Below are 8003 nucleotides of genomic sequence, written 5' to 3' on the forward strand. Positions count from 1 at the left end.
AACTGTCAGTGCAATTAAGTGTTGGGAACTCTAGAAGCCAATTTCCAATATATATGCTTCGGTCCAGAGAGGCTCCTAATTCTTTTCAGGGCTCTAAAATATATTGTATATCAGAATGTCTCACAGCGTGTTCCACAGATCATTAGCCGCACAAAATGCTCTGCAAAACAAGCTTTCTGGAGCCAAATAATCTGGGGGCCCTGTATGCTGTGGTAGCCTTCCTGAAAAACCACAATGCACAGAAAGAAAGTTCTTTAAGTCTTTCTGCCAAGAAATAGCAGAATTAGTTTTGCTTAATCTGCATTCTCAGTGTGATTTGACCATGAAACACCTTTTTTTTTTTCCATATACGGTTTATTAATGCACTGCAGAATAGATTTTTGTGAAGAGCTGTCCTTAGGCCTGTTTCAAAACCCACATTCTTGTCTCACTCTCATAAGTCAACCCCAAGATTATGTATTTGAGTGTGACATTGGCTCAGCAGGAGAAAGCCCTCTAACCCCGGACAGTAATGTTGTACCTCATGGGAGAGCACCCATGGCAGGCAGAGTAAGATAATGATGCCACCTGTGTTCTCCAACTCTACAGCAGCAGAATGATAATGGCCTCCCCAAGATGACCATGCACTATCTCTGGAAGCTGTGGTATGTTATATGGCAGGAGGAAATTCAGTTTGCAAACAGTTAAGTTTGCTAACTAGCTGACTTTAAGAAAAAGAGAGTAGCCTGTATTATCCAGGTGGGCCTAATGTAATCACAATTCCCTTTAAATGGGTAAGAAAACAGTAAAATGTCAGAACCAGAGAGATGGCAGCAGGAGAAGAATCCAAGTGGCCATTGCTGGCTTTGAAGGTGGGAGTGGGCTGGCCATAAGCCACAAAATGCAAGCAGTATCCAAGAGCTGGAAAACGTAAGGAAATAGATTCTTCCCCTTGGGCCTGCAGAGGGAACACAGCCTCGCCCATAGAGCCCAGTGAGGCCCACTTTAGACTTCTGACCTCCAGAACTGTAGGAGAGCAAATTCGTGTCACTAAATTTTTGGTAATTTGTTATGGGAGCAATAGAAAACTAATACAGAACCTCACCAGAATAATTTAGATAGATCTTACAAATTGCTGGTTTCCAAGGGTAAGTCAGAAGCTTGCTAGAGAAGTTAAAAAAATATCTAAATATAAGTGCTTAGTATTCATTTTGCATGCCAGTTATGTGTTAAATATTTATAATCCAGTTTTGATTATATGAGAGCAACAGCAAGGCCATCCTAATTATCAGATATCCTTTGCAGATCAGAGCATAGTATATCTACCATTTGGGGATGGTTTATTTGTTGATTGGAGGTCACATTCCAGAGCAAATCTGTGCTTAGCATTAGTATGCTTCATTTGATTCAGTCAAATCAGGACTCCATGACTCCTGCATTTGTCACTCCCATGCTAGGCCCAACAGCAACAATTCAACAAATATAGATTGTGGTGCACCTACCCAGGCACAGTTCTAGGTACCACAATGGAGACAAACAAGGTACGCAGCTTATGTTCCAGTCAATGAAGGAAGCAGACAAGTAACTATCAATATTTTCCTCTCTAGCAAAGAGTGATATATTAATTTCCTGAGGCTGCCATAACAAAGTAACAAGACTGGGTGGCTTTAACAACAGATATTTATTGTCTCACAGTTCTGGAGACTAGAAATCCGAAATCAAGATATTGACAGAGTTGGTTCCTTTTGGAGGATGTGAAGGAGAATCTATTCCGTGCATCTCCCTTAGCTTCTGGTAGCCTCAGATGTCTCCTGGCTTATTGACGGTATTCCCCCTATTGATTGAAGAATCATCTTCCCTCTGCATGTATCTATCTGTCTCTATTTCTAAATTTTCCCTTATAAAAAAAGGATACCAGTCATATTGGATTAAGGATCATCCTAATAATCTTTACTTGATCATCTACAAAGACCCTATTTCCAAGTAAAGCCACTTGAAATCCTGGGGGGTTAGGACTTCAACACCTTTGTGGGTTGGCGGGAGACACAATTCAACCCACAACACGTAGGCAGGAAGGCCCTGAAACCGAATACCTGGAAGCACAGAGGTGCCGACTGAATCACTCCAACCAGCTCTCCCCGGGGTCACACTGGGAGAATGACCCTTAACAGCACCAGCTCCAGCTGTTCTACGCATTCACACTCTTTCAGTTACTCATTCACATTCTCCCCAGCATTAGGTTCTCTCAAGTTTTCCGAATGTCTTCTTCAAATTACTGAGTGGTGTTCACTTTCCCTTGATTTCACCATGACCTTGGATCTGCACAATAAAGATCCACCTTCCACTGGAGGCAAGTCTTACACAACTTCGCCATTCAGATCACAATTAACTTAGGTGTGGCTTACATTACAGTTGGCTTAAGTTATCTTTTTCTTTGAGCATTTACAAATATTGCCTTGTCATGTCTGAAAGTGAGAGGGCAATATAGCAACAAGGCACATATTTGTAATGCCTATAGATATTTTGCATTGAGTCTTCTCAATAACTTTACGAAATGTAAATTAATATCCTAATATAATGAAGACAATCAGCCTCAAAACTCTTAACCCCCAGGTCTGAAGTCACAAAGCTTCTCAATGGAAGGTATGGGATTCAAACACAAGTTGCTAAAATATGGCTTAAGATCATCTGTGCCTTGAATTAGAAAAAAAAGGCGAGAAAATAAAAGAATATGATCCTACTCCTCACTAGACAAATATTTCACCAAAATTATTCTTTCTGGGTACATCACACTCCCTTTAAGTGAACTGAGAAATTGCCTCTTCAGGATCTGACTGTAGAGCTGATAAATCTTTCTTCCCTAGGAGAGACATGTCAGGATCAATATTTTCCTACATTGAAACACCCTATGTTTTATCACAAAGATCTAGCTTCTAACTTAATTCCATTTAGTTCACTTTCATTCTCCTCTTATTCAGACTTTTAAAAAAAAATACATATCAAACAAAATTTTCAAAAGGCAGATTATCATTCCCACACAGGGGGCTGCTCTAAACGGCCTTCAGCGAGAGCTCGATGCTACTGCCGGAGTCACTCAAAAGGCTACACCGTCAGTAGGTGGCTATTAATTGAGAAAGAACACTGTCTGTGTGCTCTAAAGGAGGGGGAAAAAAAGGCTCACTTTTCATTACAGCTCTACCTCTGTTTTTTCCATGACATTTGTTGGAACTTGCCAGGTGGCAGGGCAGTGGATGAGCTTCAGGCAAAAGGAAGTGAACACTTAGTATGAATAGGTCACAGACTGTACCCCCGCATAATAAAAACTCAGACAGAATCCCTTAATTCCAATGCTGGAAACTTTGAAAAGGTTAATAGTAGGGAAAATCCATGGCCAGCAGTCAAGCTCACACCTGGAGAGCATGTACGCTTACATTAACTGAGAAGAAATCTCTGTCTGTCAAGCCTCAGTATGAAAGCCAGGAATCAACTCTCTAGCATGCATGATTCATGCTTCTTCATTCCTTTGATTTTCACCCAAGTTGAATATATTCTTGGGCTTAGTTGGTCTCTCAGCCCTCATTCTGAAAAAATTGCCTGATTTCTGCAGTGAGAATGGTATTGGTTTCTCCATTTCTTCATGTCATACAGTGTCGTGCTCATAAAACAGACAAGAACTTCAGGCAAAGGTTTTATTAGAAAGTTTTACAAACAGAAAACCTACTTGTTATAAAAGACATAATTGCACTGGAAAAATTTCAAAAATGGCTTCTAGGATCCCCCTGGAAGTAGTACTAAGAGATGATAAGAAATGCAATATTGTCAACGGTTTAGGAAGAGAAGTTGATCATGAGCTAAGAGCCTTGACTTGCAAAGATCTCCCTATGTAGTGTGCAAATAACCATGATATTTAAAATTTGTTTCTAAAAAAAAAAATTGACATCCAATTAAACCAGAGCCTTTAGAAAGCTAAGCAGTTAGGGATACCAGTTTTTAAGTGAATTTACTTGGTAGCGCTAAGCAGTGTCACAATGGATGTCTTACATCTCTGTAGCTCTTTACAGAATACAAAGGACCGTATAATGTCCCTGATTTATCCCTCCCCACCAAACCTAAAAGGTAGAGAAGACCAGGGACATTGCTATCCCCATTTTACAGATTAGAAAATTGTGGCTCAGAAGCTAAAACAATTTGCCTCTGTTTCAGTTAGTAATTGGCACAGTCGGGCCTCTGGTTCTTCATCTAAGCTACACTATAACTCACAGATCAATACTATTCTCTTAGCAAAAGTACTATCACATGCTTCCTATATCATCTGCTTTAGTTACTGTTTAAAGATTGATGATACCCAAGTCCATACCTGCAAGCAGACCCACACACTGGACTTCTTACTGGATATCTAAACTTGGGTATTCTACAAGCACCTCAAATTCAACAGGCTCAAAACTAAATGCCCACCACCCAGTGGGCTCCTTCTCATAGCACCGCCACTCACCCAACTGGTAAAGATAGATGCTGCTAACGAGCTGTTGGAGGAATGCCCCAACACTAGGCAAATGTAATCATCCCCTCTCCATGGTCTCGGCATTCACAGTGTGTAGCATTATGCCATTCTATATCTCCCCACATCCCAGTGTGTGTTTACACATGTGCCCCCTGAATATTTTAAAAGGACTATGTGCCTGTCACTTGGCAAGCATGCCATATGTATCTGCTGAAACTGATCTGAAAATTAACATGATTTTTAGATTAGAAATTCTTTTTTTAATGTTTATTAATTTTTGAGAGAGACAGAGACATAGTGGGAGCAGGGGAGGAGAGAGAGAGAGGGAGACACAGAATCCAAAGTAGGCTCCAGGCTTTGAGCTCACAGAGCCCAACATGGGGCTCAAATTCATGAACAGCGAGATCGTGACCTGAGCCGAAGTCAGACACTTAACCAACTGAGCCACCCAGGTGCCCCTAGAAAGTCTTTTTTAAATAAAGTTTTTATATCAGAATACTTTTTAGGGGAAAAGTACAAGGAAAATACAAAGAGTCCTAATATGCTTCACATAGTTTTCCCTATTAGCATCTTTCATTAGTATGGTATATTTGTCACAATTAAAGAACCAACACTAATCACTATTAATTAAATTCCATACTTTATTCTGACTTTCTTAGTGTTCACCTAATGTCCTTTTTCTTTTCCAGCACCTCATCCAGGATTATATTTACTTATCACATCTCCTTAGGGTCTTCTTGCCCATAAGACTCAGAGTTTCCTTGTTTTTGATGACCTTGACAGTTTTAGGGAGTAGTAGTAAGATATTACATAGGCTGTGCCTCAATTTGGGCTTGTCCGATGGCTTTCTCTTGACTAGACTGTGCTCATGGGTTTGGGAGAAAGACAAAAGAGGTAAAGGGCCACTCTCATCACATGATATCAAGGGTACCTGTTATCAACATGACTTGTCACCACTGATGTTGACTTTGACCACCTGGCAGAGGTAGTGGTTGTCAGATTTTTTCCACCACAAAGTTATTCTTCCCCTCAACCCTTTCCATGTGGTACTTTTAGAAGGATGTCTCTAGGGGCAGCCCACACATAAGAAGAGGAGGTTATGCTTCACCTCTTTGAGGGTAGAGTATCGCATGAATTATTTGGAATTCTGAACAGACTTGTCTCTTCTCTCACATGTATTAACTCACTCCTTTATGTCAGTATAGACTCAGGGATATTTATCTTATACTCTGAGTTATAGTCCAATACTACTTTATTTATTTTCTTGCTCAAATTGTTCCAGCGTTTGGCCACTGGGAGTTCTTTCAGTGACTTCAGGAAGACTTCAGGAAGAAGTCTTTTATTCATAAAAATAAAAATATCATTTAAGGATGCAAGGTAGTTTTTACAATTTGAGAAAATAACATAGGCCATGTAATTTAGATGCTTAGGACCTGACTTTAATGAACAGTAACATTTGGCTTCTCTTCTTTCCTCATGCCTTCTTCCTCCTTTTCTTTTTTTAACAGTTGTAAAAATTTATAACCCTTACTCATCTTCGTATTGCACCTAACTAATCCCCACATCCAGCTTTGCAAGATAATGAAGGATTTTTATCTCTATTTTACAGATGAGAAACTAAGACACCAAACAGCTAAATGGCATGCCCCAAGGCTTTGCGTGCCACACTAGGGAAATCAAATCTGTGATTCATCATGCCCAACCCTCCTTCAGCGAGCTGGGTCACCATTGCCTCCCTCCCGTCTCCAATTATGGAGGGCTTTGCAATCAACGCGGTGGTTATCGTGCCCTTTGCGAAGGCTCCAGCTCTCCGGCAAAGGTTAGCCTGGGTTTTGCAGTTCCTCGGGCATGTATTGCCTTCTCCTGCATGTAGAACCCAGTAGAGCAGGGAAATTTCAGCTGCTTCTCAGGACCACCTGGAGTTCTCAATTCCCAGGTCCCCCAAGAAGCTTCACAAACAAGCTTTTTGTTTTTGCCCTGATCCCACAAGACCTTTATTCAACAGCCAGTTGCCTGTTCAGTTTAGCTTTCCTTTCAAAACAAACAGGACTCATTTCTGTTCTGAAAAGCTAAGCCCTATTAAGCCACTGTCTAACACTGACGGGAGATGAGATTTTGAGCTCCCAGTGCTGTATTACAGAGGGATCGAAAAGGAGGACAAAGAAAGAAGAATGCACACACGGTAAAACAAAAAGTGCCTTCGGTTCTATTCAGGGCTTTGCTGATAATTAGCTTTGTGACCTCAGACCACCCCCTCCCTCCCTGTGGACCTCAGTGTCTCCATCTGTGAAATGAAAAGGTTGTGGATATCAAGACATTGTAGCCTTGCATATTAACAATTTGATTCCATACATTTATAAGTGAAAGCAAAGCTCACTAACCAGTACTTACCCTTTCTACATGTGGTTACTATGATATTTTATATTCTCCTCCCTATCACTTTTTTCAATGTGGGTGGTTTGCGAGCCAGTAAAATTGATATCCTGGCCCATGAATGGATCATGGTCTGCAATTCTAAGAATCCTGGGAATGGATGGTATCCGAGATTTTGACCAACACTCCTTCCCCAAACTTCTAAATTGGGGTTGGAATAGAGCTTACTGTCAGAGCCACTAGACGCATCCTAGAATTCTGCCCACTTGGCCCGATTTTGTCCTGACTCTGCGTTAGCTGTGTGACCTACAGCAAGGAACTCTGAGCCTCAGTGTTTTCATCTCTAAAAAAGTCCTGTTGGTAGGAGTGTATCAGATAATGCAAGCAGCGATGCCTACACATTACAGGCAAAGTGGATGGTGTCGTTACTATTAGAAAAGATGGGGAGAAAAAAATCTAGGATGAGGCATCTTCCGTGGGAAGGGAAGATCAGCAGGGGAGACTTCCACACCTGGGGATCACGGAGCACCGTGTAAATCCTTGTTGCACTGTTAGGCATTGTTCATTCTCTCTCGGTTATGCCAACTGGCCCCACGTGAGGATGCTGTGGGTTCGTGGGTGCTGAGTGTTAAATACTCCTCAACTATGTACATGAGGTTGCCATCAGATTTGCAATAACAATATTTAATTTTATCGGGTCATTGTCTGTCATACCTTATAAAATAGAGAAATGTAGACTCAAACAACAGAATCTCTTTCAAAGCCCTTTTTGCTTTGCCTGGAAATCTCTCTCACCCTGTCCAAGGCCCTTCTTACATGTCCTGAAACCCTTCTTACCATGGGTATTGACTCATTTCAGACCCATCAATCTCCAGGTTCTTCAGCCATCAGGAAGAGTTTTCTAGGAAGAGAACAGCTTGGCCCAACCAAGGCAACCAGGCCGGCTAGTATCACCTTTTCTTTTTTAATGTCTATTTATTTATTTTGAGAGATAGCGAGTGTGGGTGCACATATGGGCCAGGGAAGGGCACAGAGAGAGGGAGAGAGAGGGAGAGAGAGAATTCCAAGCAAGATCTGCGCTGTCAGCACAGAGGCTGACATGGGGCTCGATCTCCCAAACCATGAGATCATGACCTGAGCCAAAATCAAG

Source organism: Puma concolor, chromosome A1 (genome assembly GCF_028749965.1).
Source record: "Puma concolor isolate L17-30 chromosome A1, mPumCon1.1.hap2, whole genome shotgun sequence".
In the NCBI taxonomy this organism is placed as follows: Eukaryota; Metazoa; Chordata; class Mammalia; order Carnivora; family Felidae; genus Puma; species Puma concolor.